Raw genomic sequence first — 13941 nt, 5'->3', positions numbered from 1 at the left:
GTGGCAATGGAACTGAGTTCAAAAATTCTAGAATAAGGTTGTTCTGTGAAGAAAATGGAATCATGCATGAGTTCTCAGTTCCAAGGACTCCAAAACAATATGGAGTGTTTGAGAGAAAGAACATATCATTAATTGAAACTGCAAGAACTATGCTAGAAGAATCAAAGTTACCAACCTATTTTTGGGCTGAGGCTGTTAACACTACATGTTATACTCAGAATATTTCTTTGATCAATCAAGCCAAATGCATGACTCCTTATCAATTGTTCAATAAAAGGAAGCCAACAATGAAATTTCTTCATGTTTTTGGATGTAACTGCAATATTTTATGTAATCAAGTTGACCAACATGGAAAGTTTAATGCAAAAACTGATAAAGATATATTTGTTGGATATACTGTTAGAAAAGCATATAGAGCTTACAATCTGAGAACCAACATTGTTATGGAATCTGTACATGTTGTGTTTGATGATAAAAAGATTGAAGGACTGGAAGATGAAGGTTTCCGTGAAAGCCTCAAATTTGACAAAGTTGAGATATAATGTGATGATAATGATGATGAAAGTGATCTAAAGGGATGGTAAAAGGATATTCAAATGAAGCAACAGCGTTGATACACAGAGTGTTGCATCCATTGAAAGAAAAAGTGCATCATTCGTTGAAAAACAAAATATATCATCCGTTGATGATCATTCTTCAATAGGCACTGAAGGTCATTCTAGATCACTATTTGACAGAACTCATTCTTCAAATGTAAGTTCCACCAACTCAGGGGGAGTGTCAACTAGTCAACACTTAGTCACACATCAAGACACCAATGAGGCCACTTCATCTAGAGAAAGTCTACCACCTCAAAGAAAATAGACTAAGAATCATCCATTTGAAATGATCATTGGTGATGCAACATCTAGAGTGCAAACAATGAAAGTAACTCAAGATGAATGTCTATACAATAGCTTCCTATAACAGGGAGAAGCAAAGAAGGTAGAAGAGACTCTAATGGATCCAGATTGGGTTTTAGCTGTGGAGGAAGAGCTAAACCAATTTAAAAGAAATAAAGTGCGGAAGCTGGTATCCAAACTTAAAAACAAGAATTTTATTGATACTAAATGTGTATTCAGAAACAAGATGGATGAAAATGGCATAGTCATAAGGAACAAATCTAGATTAGTTGAAAAAGGGTACTCTCAGCAAGAGGAAATATATTTTGATGAAACATTTGCTTCAGTTGCAAGAATTGAAGCTATCAGAATCTTTCTAGCCTATAGTAGTCCATGCTAATTTCAAAGTCTATCAAATGGATGTAAAAAATGCATATCTGAATGGAGAATTGGAGGAGGAAGTCTATGTCAGTCAACCTACAGGCTTTGAAGACCCCAACTTTCTAGACTATGTTTATTATCTACTGAAAGCACTTTATGGATTGAAGCAAGAACCTAGAGCCTGGTATGAAACCTTGTCAGAGTTCCTTTTAGAAAATCACTTTACTAGAGGTATTGTTGACAAAACTCTTTTCTTTAGAAATGTAAATGGCTCTAGTATACTTGTTCAAATTTATGTAGATGATATAACATTTGGCTCTACAGATGAGAAACTTTGCAAAATGTTTGCCAGATTGATGCAAAGTAAATATTAAATGAGCATGACGGGAGAACTAACTTATTTTCTTGGTTTACAAGTTAAGCAAGTTATTGATGGAATATTCATTAGTCAAACTAAATATATTTATGATCTTTTAAAGAAGTTTGACTAAATGGATTATACATATGCAAAAACTCCCATTGCCACTGGCACCAAACTTGAATTAAACACAACTGAAAAGTCTGTGGATATTTCAAGTTATAGAGGTTCGGTTGGTTCACCTTTTATATTTGACATCTTGTAGGACAGATATAATATTTCCGCATATCTTTGTGCTATATTCTAAGCTGATCCTAGAGAATCTCATTTAATAGCTATTAAGAGGATTTTCAGATATCTCAAGGGGACACCAAACTTGGCATTTGGTACCCTCGAGATTCTGGTTCTGATCTAATTGGCTATTCAGATGCAGGTTGCAAGAGTGACATAAAAGTACAACAGGGACATGTCAATTCTAAAGAAATAAGCTGGTGTCCTGGTTTAGTAAGAAATAACACTCAGTTTCTACTTCTACAGCTGAGGCTGAATACATTGATGTTGGCAACTGTTGTGCGCAGATTCTATGGATGAGAAATCAATTATTGGATTATGGTCTACATGTGAATAAGATTCCAATCTTCTGTGGCAACACAAGTGCCATTTTCAATACTGAAAATCATGTGCAACATTCTAGGACAAAGCACATTGACAACAAGTATCACTTCATAAGGGATATATGAATGGTACTGTGGATCTTTATTTTGTTCCAAGTGAGCAACAACTTGCAGATTTATTTACCAAGGCACTTGATGAATCAACTTTCACTAGGTTGGCAAGTTAGTTAGGTATGCTAAACTACTTTTCATTTACTATTATTGATGTCTATGCCATTTATAATATAGCCAGAAATAAATTTGTTTTCTTAAAGAAGTGAAATTTTGGCTAAGTCAAAGTTACTCCCCCGACGGATATTTCTTATCCCTTGAAAGTCAAAAATATTTCTGGATACATTATCCCTCAATGGATAATGGTGTATTTTATATCCGTTGATCTATACATCAATCATAACCGTTGATTCTAAAACTTTATTCATTGATATATATACTTTCAGTCGTGTATGTATACGTTGATGGTCAATTTTAGGATTTTTACAGTTTACTTTATTTTTAAACAGTTATTTTTCGCATAAATCATTGGATATTTATGTTTTATTTTAATCACTTGTGTGTCTTATTCTGGGAAAGTATAAAAGCCAATCTCATTTTAAGATCTCACTTTCAACTTTCTCTAATTTTTCAAGGCAAATTTTACTCTCTTTCTACCCAAAAACCCTCCTTCTCTTCGCAACTGCAATCCTAGAAAAAATGGCACCATTTGTGAAGAATATATCTCAGACAGGATTTGTGTATGAGAAGAACAACTTTGTTGCTCTGGTGGACAAGAGTGTTGAACATGAGGACTATCACAAGATTATAGATTTCATAAGCAACTGCAAACTCAAGTACTCTATGCTCGAGCCACCGGTTATCTACTGTGAAGTTATCGAGGAGATTTGGACCATTCCTTTACTCTTAAAGGTAATAATTACTGTATAAATTCTGATGCGGTCCAATCTTGTTTTAAATTTCCTGAAAATAACACAGTTACTCCACACACTAACAATAATGTTATTAACATGCTTAAGTCTATGGGTTATGCTTTAGACACTACTAGTCTAGGTAGCATTAAAATAAAAGGACTTAGGAAAGAATGGAGTTACTTGTGTGATGCTTTTATCAAAGTACTTTCTGGTAAAAATAGCAATTTTGATGTTATTCACCTCTACATTATTTAACATGCTTTATATGCTTATGTATGATAACTACTTTAATTTTAGCAACTATGACATGCTAGAGATAGGATATAAATTAGGGGATATTCAAAAGAGGCCAAGAAATGTGTACTATGATAGATTTTTTATGATGCTAGCTAACCATGTTTCTAAGGATTTGCAAATTGAGAACCCAAACAACAAGTTAGATTGTTGGGTTCAAGAGAAAAAGGTGCTTGCAGACCTTATCGGGAACAACCTCAATAGTGAGGTACCTCTCAATTATCTTCCAATCTTTGAGGCACCTCAGGTAAGTCAGGTAAACACCTCTATCTCTCTCTCTTCCCAACCTCAAGTTTCTTTGTCCTCAACTGTGGCTATGGAATCTGTGACAGTCACTAAACAGATTCCAACCCAAGCCACTAAAACAAAAGTTTCCAAATCCAAATCAAAGAAACACACATTTAGTGTCTCTCAAAAGACACCATTTGTAAAAACCACTAAAGAACATGAGGGGGGTGTTCAGGGTGGTGAGAAAGGTGAAGGAAGGGGTGAAAATCAAAGAGCCCCAAAGATAAGGAGGGTAAGGTCAGTGTAACCCAAGCTAGCCACACTTCAGTCTCCCAAAAAAACTGTAGTGATATAAAAGGAAATTAGCACATCCCTAGTTGCATCCTCCCAAAAGGATGTGACTATTGAAACAAGCTCTCAACCAGGAACAGTAAACAAAAGAGGTAGGGACACTAAAGACCTAGATCAAACTTATATTAGAAATTAGAAATCTAAAACCATGGGGGAGTCCGAGGGTGCACACATAGTACAAACTCAAGTCACAGACCTGGTTTCTGCACCATCTCAAATTCAGCTTGATACGGCTCTAGTAAATATGGAGTCACAGTTCCACTATTTAACAATCTAAACACATCAAAAACACAACTCTCCCACTATATCTCTGGATATGGACATGATTTCTACATCAATTCTTGATTCTCCATCTCTTAAACTCATGGAGGAGCCACATACTCAAACAAATGATCATCATCTAATTAATGATTTGTTGGATCACTTGCCATTTCTTTCACAAACTGTTGAGGGGTCTGTGCACCAAAATTTAAAATCAATCTCCACAGACTCCACAATAGTTTCAACTCCTATTCTCTTATTTCTTCTTCATCAACGGATATCCATCAATAGTTGATATGTGATTGTCCTTAAACGGATATGCTTCACAATAGTTATTCGTTGATTGTCACAACTACACCTTCAACTGCTATTTCACAGCAGTTGACAGTCACTCACAAACAATTGATATTTCAAAATCTATAACAAGTGCAGATGACTTAGTGGTTGTCCAATCACTTCTAGGATTAAGGAATGGAGTGAATTGGGTGAGAGGTTGGGTTTCTCCCAGGAAAAACGAGAGGCTGAGAGTTCAATAATGCACATTATTTCTTTCAGTGTGGAAAAAGTGAGTGAAGGGAGTTCCATCTTAGTAGGTGAAGGTGAGGGTGTAAGGACTGTGAGTCAGGGAGAGCCCCTGACGCAAGAATATAGAGAAAATGAGAGAAAAGCATTTACAGGAGAAATAAAGGTGGCAGCCATTGCAAGTGAGTCAATGAATGTTAGTGATGCTGAACATGAAAGACTATATCAGCAATATTACAGTGCTGTTATGGATTCTATTTCCTTGGATGCTGAGACATTTACTCATACTGTAACATCTTATCAAACATTGGTTGTTTAGGGCAATTAAGAGGCATAAAGAACATTGAATTTAGTACATACAACTAAATCAATGAAAAAGGCCAAAGATGTCATCTCTACTATGCCTCCTGTAGCTGATGATTTTGAATATGAAGCTGATGATACCGATGAATAGTTTGGTGAAAAAACTGGCATGAACATAGGGGGAGATGCAGGCCCTAATTCTACAACAGCTACTCCTGATTGGATGTTTAGCAAGGAGTGCAGCTCTCATCACTTAATATCCACTCTTTTCAAGCTCATCAACCAACTCAAATAGCTTTAGCAGCCACTTCCAATGCTGGTACAAGGTTTCTTTTGCAATCCCATCTAGAGTCTCTGCAACTTCATAGAATTCAACACCTCAAATAGGATCTAGATTTGGATGATCTCAAACTCTCAATTGAAGAAGTCAAGAAGGACATATACACAAAGCTGGATGAGAAGCTTCCTATAGCAACAATGAGAGAAATATAGCAAAAGCTCAGGAAGGAAAGTGACTGTTCACACAAAAACAAGCAAGCGTACGCGGTCACAAGTAGTATAAAATTAAGTTTAGTTCGTTTCTACAAAGATTGGTTTAATTCTGAATGTGCACGTATGCAACAATGTATGATTATTATTCACTGTTAAGATAAGTATCAAATTGAGTTTGATTATCTAAAAGTAATTATGCTAAAATAAATTAACTAAGAGATTATAATCAAGTTACTTATATGAAATAAAACATGGGTGCGGGCGCGCCTATGTCAAGCGCGGGCGCGCTTGGCTTTTCGAAAATTTCTGCAGATTTCTTGTTTCTCGTTCTGATCTTCTTGCAAGCGCTCGCACTTCAATTTCTGATCTCTTATCAACATAAAAGCATATAGAAGTCCATTCCTATCTCCAACTAAATCCCTGCACATACTAAACATAAAATGCATTAAAAACACCACATACTTGAGGTGAAATCATCAACTTAAGACGATATGAAGCATTCTAAATGGATATAAAATCCACTTATTAACACCCAAACTTAAATCGATGCTTGTCCTCAAGCATAAACAGACTCGACAACTACTACTACTAATGCATAATTGCAACTAAATGAATGAATGCAAATACATGACAATGCAAAGATCCCATCGGAATAACCATAACCAAATCAATAAGTCCATGTATCTAAGAATGCAATAAATCTAAATAGATCTCGACTAAATCCAATGCACTAACTTACAAGCACAGAAGCGTGAGTGTGTGCTTTGCTTACAGAAATACTCCCAACACTAGATCAAAACCATATCTTATTCTTCGCCAAAACAATCACAATTTATAAGTAGAATGGACGCTAAACACGTCACGACTCCAAAACACGTCCATTATCACTAGAGTTAGACAGGGATTCATGCTATAACACTGAACACATCGCACACATGCTTATTTGACCGTGTAATGGATGAGGCCCCGAAAGACTTATACAATAATACCCCTGTAGCGAGCATTAGGTTAGCAGATCCCAGACTAAACAAGCCTTAGGTCACTAGGCACAAAGTCCCCTAGAACTTAATTGCTCGAGTATTAAAGAGCTCACCCGTGGTCCATTCTGCATAATCGGATACTAACATAACCTTTTTTCTTTCTTTTTTTTATCTTTTTTTATTTTTTTTCTCATTTCTTTTTTCTTTTCTTTTTTCATTTCTGGAATGAGTGTGTTTCGCTCCTTCTCATCCAACCCTAGACTACTCATAAATATGAGTGGCTACTAGCCTTTTGACGCCTAACTTTTATTAATAACTAGCAATGAAATCCCTGGTTTCCCCCAATTTATATTCTAGTGTTGCTTCATCATCAAGGGAATAACAAGCATTCTAAATGTAAACAAGTGATAAATTTCAAAAACCAAACAAGTATGGACCTGATCTAGCCCAAAAGCACCCGATGAGACTTGTGAATAGCTTCTGCTTCTCTACATGCAAGTCAATTAATAAGCATAAACAATTATGCAAACAATTATGGCCTATATGAACAATTATACAAAATTATGAATGAACTACCACTACACATGCAATATGATTCCTAAATGAACACGACTCAACTACTACTAATCCTTAAATTACCACCCCAAACTTGAAATATTCAATGACCCCATTGAAGGAAATAATAAAGATAGCAAGAGCATACCTAGCTGTCGGCAGGATTACCCTTCTCGGGTGGAGAATCAGGAGGTAGATACACTATTCTAGCTCCAAAAACTGGCCAATCAACCTCGACACCAGTGGCTCGAAAAGCAATATCTAGAGCCTGTGTCAAGTCCTCTGCAAAAAGGTGGTGAATGTCATGCATGGCATCCATATGCCGAGTCAACCGTCTGTACTGAGCATCGCCAAGACCAGACCTATCAACTATCTGCTACGCAAGAGAGGACCTAACAGCTGCCTACTGCGCACAAGAAGAACCCTTAATAGGCCTGGGAGGATCCGGGTGCCCACCCTCTGAATCATCAATAATATATCCCAACCCCTTCTCATGGGGCCAACCGTCGTCCCATTCCTCCATCCGAGAAATTGTAGAACCATCAATAGGGGCACTCGGCATCTGTAACTGCTCATGCTCAGACCATCTAACACCTACAGACGTGCACAACTTAGTAACAATAGAGGCATGAGGAATCACCCCTGTCATCCCCCCTCACAAAAACCGAAGCATGCTCTGATGAATGACATAACCATGATCAACATATCCTCATTTAGAATCCCCCACAAGAGTATGGCACGGTCCATAATGACCTCATGCGAATGCGAAGAAAGCAGAATATTAGCACACTGAAACAAATTCCATGCCCTCGCATACCTGTTCATGGAAGAAGCAGGGGGAAGGTAAGTGGCTCAGTTATGCCCACCTTGTATTTCCATTCCGTGCCTGGAACACATAGCTCCTCCAAGATATAGTCCATATCAAATCAGCCTGGGTCTTGCATACCCAATCATCAGCATCCCTAGGCTTTGCAGGTTGATGCAGAACCTGGTGATATCAGTAGGCCGATAATCCATAGTCAAACCCCGAACCACATAAATCCATTCTTCTCTGCCTTAGCATTGGTATAAAACTCCCGCACAATGCTCAATGGAACCGCAGATGGTACCTCACAAAAACTCTCCCAACCTTTCTCTACAATCATCTCCAATAGCTTCACATCTTGAGCCGTAGGCAAAAATCCCATCTCCTTTTCCACCAGTTTAGACATCAATCGAGCAAATTCCGCTTGTGCCTCCGATAAAGTAAATTTGTTATCACCACCACCCATACTAGAGTCCTTTTCAGAAAAGGGATAAGTGCTACTACTACCCGTATATCTTGCTCTCTTAGGTGCCATAATCAAACAAGTGAGTGTGAATTGGGTGTAAGTAGTGTATATAGATGGTTTGTATGTATATAAGATGGATGTGTATATAGAGATGTGAATATGTAGCAGGGATATATAAAGGGGCTGAGTTATAAAGGATATAGAATAATGGATAGGGTTAGGGTAAAATTCAGGTAGGATTGGGGTTTTGTTTTTGAATTTTTCTGTTTTTTTATAAAAGCAAGATACTTCAGAATGCATGGGTTGCCTCCCACGAAGCGCTTGTTTTACGTCTTTAGCTTGACGTGAAACTTTGAATTCAAGTCATAGCAAGACTAGTGGTCACCGCCTCGTGGTTCCCCATATCACCATAGTAATGTTTCAACCTCTGACATTAACCTTGAATGCTTGGTATGCTTATCAAAAATCTCTAGTGCACCATGTGGAAACTTGGTCTTGACTATGAACGGACCTGACCACCTTGACTTAAGCTTTCCTAGAAAAGTCTGAGACGAGATTTGAAAAGTAGGACTTGATGACCAAACACAAATGACTTGTGCACTAACCTCCTATCATACCATCGCTTGACCTTCTCCTTGTATAGCTTGTTGTTCTCATAAGCATGTAGATGAATCTCATCGAGTTCATTAATTTGAAGCATTCTCTTTTCTCCAGCAGCCGACATGTGAAGATTTAGCTTCTTCAAAGCCCAGTACACTCTATGTTGTAATTTAGCAGGATGATAACACGCCTTACAATGCACCAACTAGAAAGGCGACATTCTTATAGGAGTCTTAAATGCTATTCTATAAGCCCACATAGCTTCATCTAGATTCAATGACCAATCCTTCCTTGACGGATTCACAACCTTGTCCAAGATTCGCTTGATCTCTCGATTCTTCACCCTGTCCATTAGTTTGAGGATGATAAGTTGTGGCAACATGATGATTCACACGATATCTTTCCATTAATGCAGTAAATTTGTGATTGCAGAAATACGATCCCTCGTCACTGATTATTACCCTTGGAGTACCGAAACGTGTGAATATGTGCTTATGAAGAAAATTTATCACCACCTTAGCATCATAGATTGGCAAATCTTTAACATCAACCCATTTAGATACACAATCCACTGCTAAAAGAATATATTAATTGTTGCACGACGGGATAAATGGTCCCATGAAGTCTATTCCCTACACATCAAAAATCTCAACTTCCAGAAGCACATTAAGAGGCATCTCTTCTCTCTTGGACATATTTCTAACCTGTTGACAGCGATCACATCTCAACACGAACTGATGAGCATCTTTAAACAAAGTTGGCCAGAAAAATCCCGCCTGAAGAATACGGGCAACTGTCTTCTCTCCACCAAAATGGCCGCCATATGCAGTGGTGTGACAATCTCACAAAATACCCTCTGTTTCACTATACGGAATGCACCTTTTGATTATCTGATCTGCCCCCTGTCTGAACAAGAATGGCTCATCGCATCGATACCACTTCACTTCATGTAAGAACTTCTTCTTTTGAGCATAAGAAAATTCTGAGGGAATAATATTACTCACAAGATAGTTCACAATATCTACAAACCATGGTTCTTCTTCTTGCACCCCAAAAAGATCCTCATCAGGAAAAGTTTCATTGATTAACGTGTTATCTTGTGAAGCTTTACCTTGATCGTCCAAATGTGATAGATGTTCCGCTACCTGATTTTCTGTACATTTCCTGTCTTTGATTTCCAACTCGAATTCCTGAAGCAAGAGAATCCATCAAATCAATCGAGGTTTTGAATCTTTCTTCAAGGCCAGATATCTAATAGCAGCATGATCAGTGTAAACCGTCACTTTTGTCTGACTTTCTCGAACCCGTGGACGATTACAAAAAGCTCCTTCTCCGTAGTAGTGTAATTCATCTGAGCACCATTAAGGGTTTTACTAGTATAGTAAACCACATGGAAAATGTTCTTCTTTCTCTGACCAAGAACAGCTCCAACTGCAAAGTCGCTAGCATCACACAGCATATTGAAGGGCTCATCCCAATCAGGTGCAATAATAACAGGTGTTGTAGTCAAACTCTTTTTCAAACTCTTGAAAGCAGCTACACATTCTTCATCAAATTTGAAGGGAACATCCTTCTCCAACAAATTGCACAAGGGTTTAGAGATTTTGGAGAAGTCTTTAATGAATCGCCGATAAAAACCCGCATGACCAAGAAAACTGCGGATTCCTTTAACTAAGATTGGTGGAGGATGATTTTCAGTGACCCCCACTTTCTCCTTATCCACTTCCAACCTCTTGTTAGATATCTTATGCTCAAGAATGATACCCTGTTGCACCATAAAGTGACATTTTTCCCAATTAAGCACCAGATTGGTCTCAACACACCTTTTCAGCACCAACCCAGATTATGCAAAACATTCATCATAAGAAGAGCCAAAAATAGAAAAGTCATCCATGAACACCTCCACATTAATACCAAACATGTCAGATAATATGGCCATCATGCACCTTTGAAAAGTAGCAGGTGCTCCACAGAGCCCGAAAAAAATTCGACGGAAAGCAAAAGTGCCAAAAGGAAAAGTAAAAGTGGTCTTCTCCTGATCTAGGGCAATACAAATCTGATTATAGCCTGAGTACCCATCCAGAAGGAAATAATACTCATGACCAGCCAACCTGTCAAGCATTTGATCGATTAATGGAAGCGGAAAATGATCCTTTCTGGTAGATTTATTCAGCTTCTGATAATCCATGAATACTCTCCACCATGTGACTTTCCGAGTAGGGATGAACTCATTCTTCTCATTAGCCACAACTGTAATGCCTCCTTTCTTGGGCACACACTGCACTTGGCTCACCCACGAACTGTCTGAAATAGGATAGATGATCCTTGCATCCAGCCATTTAAGAATTTCCTTCTTCACCACCTCTTTCATGATAGGATTGACTCTTCTCTGATGTTCAATGATAGGTTTACTTCCTTCCTCAAGTAGAATTTTATGCATACAATAGGAATGGTTGATTCCCTTGATATCTGCTATAGTCCACCCGATTGCTAATTTAAACCCTCTCATAATTCGCAAGAGCTTTTCTTCATCACTACCTGAAAGGTCAGATGTAATAATAACAGGTAAAGTAGATGCATCACTTAAAAAAGCATACCTCAAGTGATTAGGTAGTGGTTTGAGCATAGGTGTGGGAGCTTCTTCAACAGATGGTTTAAGACGCTCCTGAGAATTTTTCAGCTCTTCTAATTCAAGAGACTCAAATGGAAAATCCAACTTCCTCTTCCACGGAGATGCATTCAAAAACTCAAGTTTTTATGCCCCTTCTTCGTCTTCACTATCGAATTCCCCTGTTAAGGCTCTCTCTAAGGTATCTGACTTTAGCAATTGATCAAGCTCTGAATTCACTACAGAGTCGACCATCTCTACTTTATAGCACTCATTTTCATCAGTGGGGCATTTTATTGTGGTGAAGACATTGAAAGTGACATCCTGATCCTAAACCCTCATTGTAAGTTCTCCCTTTTTCACATCGATCAAAGTTCGGCTTATAGCTAAGAATGGTCTTTCCAAGATAATAGGAATCTTCTTATCCTCCTCAAAGTCTAGGATGATAAAATCAGCAGGGAAGATGAGTTTATCCACCTTAACCTAGAAATCCTCCACTATACCTCGCGGATAAGTGATGGACCGATCAGCCAGTTCTAAGGACATATTTGTTGGTTTTGGATCAGGCAGACCAAGTTTCTTGAAGATAGACAATGGCATCAAATTGATGCTAGATCCCCTGTCACACAAACACTTGTCGAAAGATAACTTGCCAATGGTGCATGGTATCATGAAGCTTCCTGGATCTTTAAGTTTAGGAGGTAGTTTCTATTGTAACACCGCACTGCACTCTTTCACTAGAGCAACGGTTTCCAACTCCTTAAGCTTCAACTTCCGAGATAGAATACCCTTCATGACTTAGCATAGCTCGGCATCTGCTCTAGAGCTTCCGCAAAAGGTATGTTAATATGCAATTTCTTGAAAACCTCCAAAAACTTGGCAAATTGCTTGTCGAACTTCTACTTCTGAAGTCTTTTAGGATTTGTAGGAGGTGGATAGACATGTTTGTCTCCTGTATTCTGCTCAAGAATAGTGTGCTCAGCAGAATTTTTCTTTGTTTCTGCTTCTCCTTCCTTCTGATCAGCTGTATCATCAACATCTATAATTTCTGGTACAGGGTCAGGTGCGGGCGCACTTGGCTTCTTCTGAAAATTTTCAGATTCTGATTTTTTATGGTTAGCGACCTTTCCAGACCTCAAATTAATTGCTTTTAACTGTTCTTTAACTTCCCTCATGCCTGGGTTAGCTTCCGCATCACTAGGAAGAGTTCCTTGTGGTCGATTCAGCAGCGCATTAGCAATTTGTCCTATTTGACTCTCTAAAGTTTTAATCAGAACCGCTTGGCTTTTACACATTAGCCTCAATTCCTCCAATTCAGATTTTTCACAAGAAGAGTGACCGACACTTCCATGAGATCGTTGTTGCATTACCGGTGGCTGAAATTGTTGCCATGGTGCATACTATTGTTGAAAACCAGGAGGGTTGAATGGCCTAGCTCCAAACTACTGATAAGGCTGTTGTGGATGTTGCATACCACTCTGATTATTGCTCCGGCTGAAATTAGGATGGTTTCTATTGTTAGGATGATAAGTGGCAGGAACTGGTTGCTGTGGTCTATGAAAATTGCTTAGAAAACTGTACGGACTCACTAGATATAGCACATTGATCCGTCGCATGTGCACCTGCACAAAGCTCACAAACACTTGCTATCTGATGAACTCCATAATTAGCCAGAGAATCCACTATCATAGTCAACGCCTTTAGCTGAGCCTCTATAGTCATAGTTGTATCCACCTCCAGAATTCCAACTACCTTACCTTATGGTAGTCTCTGAGTTTGGTATTGATATTCATTACCAGCCATCATTTCAATAATCTCATAAGCTTCCTCATAGCTCTTATCCCATAAGGCTCCACCTGATGCTGCATTGAGCATGGGTCGTGACTGTGCTTCCAAACCATTATATAAGCAATTGATTACCATCCAATCCGGCATTCCATGATGAAGAGACTTCCTAAGCATCTCCTTGTAGCACTCCCAAGCTTCACATAAAGATTCTCCTGACTGATGTGCAAATTGAGTAAGAGCATTACTGATTGCAGCTGTGTTTGCCATAGGGAAGAATTTAGTTAGAAATTTCTGAGCAAGAACCTCCCATGTCGCAATAGAACCTGCTGGTAGAGAGTGCAACCAGCTCTTAGCTTTATCCCTCAGAGAAAATGGGAAAGTCTCAGTTTCACAGCATCTTTCGAAACACCGTTGAACTTGAAGGTGTCACAAATATCGATGAAATCCCTAATGTGCATATTGGGATCTTTCGTTGGAGCTCCCCCAAAC

General features: G+C 38.5%; 1 non-coding gene across 1 annotated transcript; it reads left to right on the top strand.

The window, feature by feature from the left end:
• Positions 1 to 13597: 13597 nt before the first annotated feature.
• On the top strand, positions 13598 to 13704 carry LOC141682922 (small nucleolar RNA R71). The gene has a single exon (XR_012560007.1). It is a non-coding gene; the product is annotated as a small nucleolar RNA R71 (small nucleolar RNA).
• Positions 13705 to 13941: the final 237 nt, after the last annotated feature.

This window comes from Apium graveolens, chromosome 1 (assembly GCF_009905375.1).
Source record: "Apium graveolens cultivar Ventura chromosome 1, ASM990537v1, whole genome shotgun sequence".
Taxonomy (NCBI): domain Eukaryota; kingdom Viridiplantae; phylum Streptophyta; class Magnoliopsida; order Apiales; family Apiaceae; genus Apium; species Apium graveolens.
The sequence above is the reverse complement of the archived record's forward strand: the minus strand, read 5'-3'. Positions and strand labels throughout refer to the sequence as shown.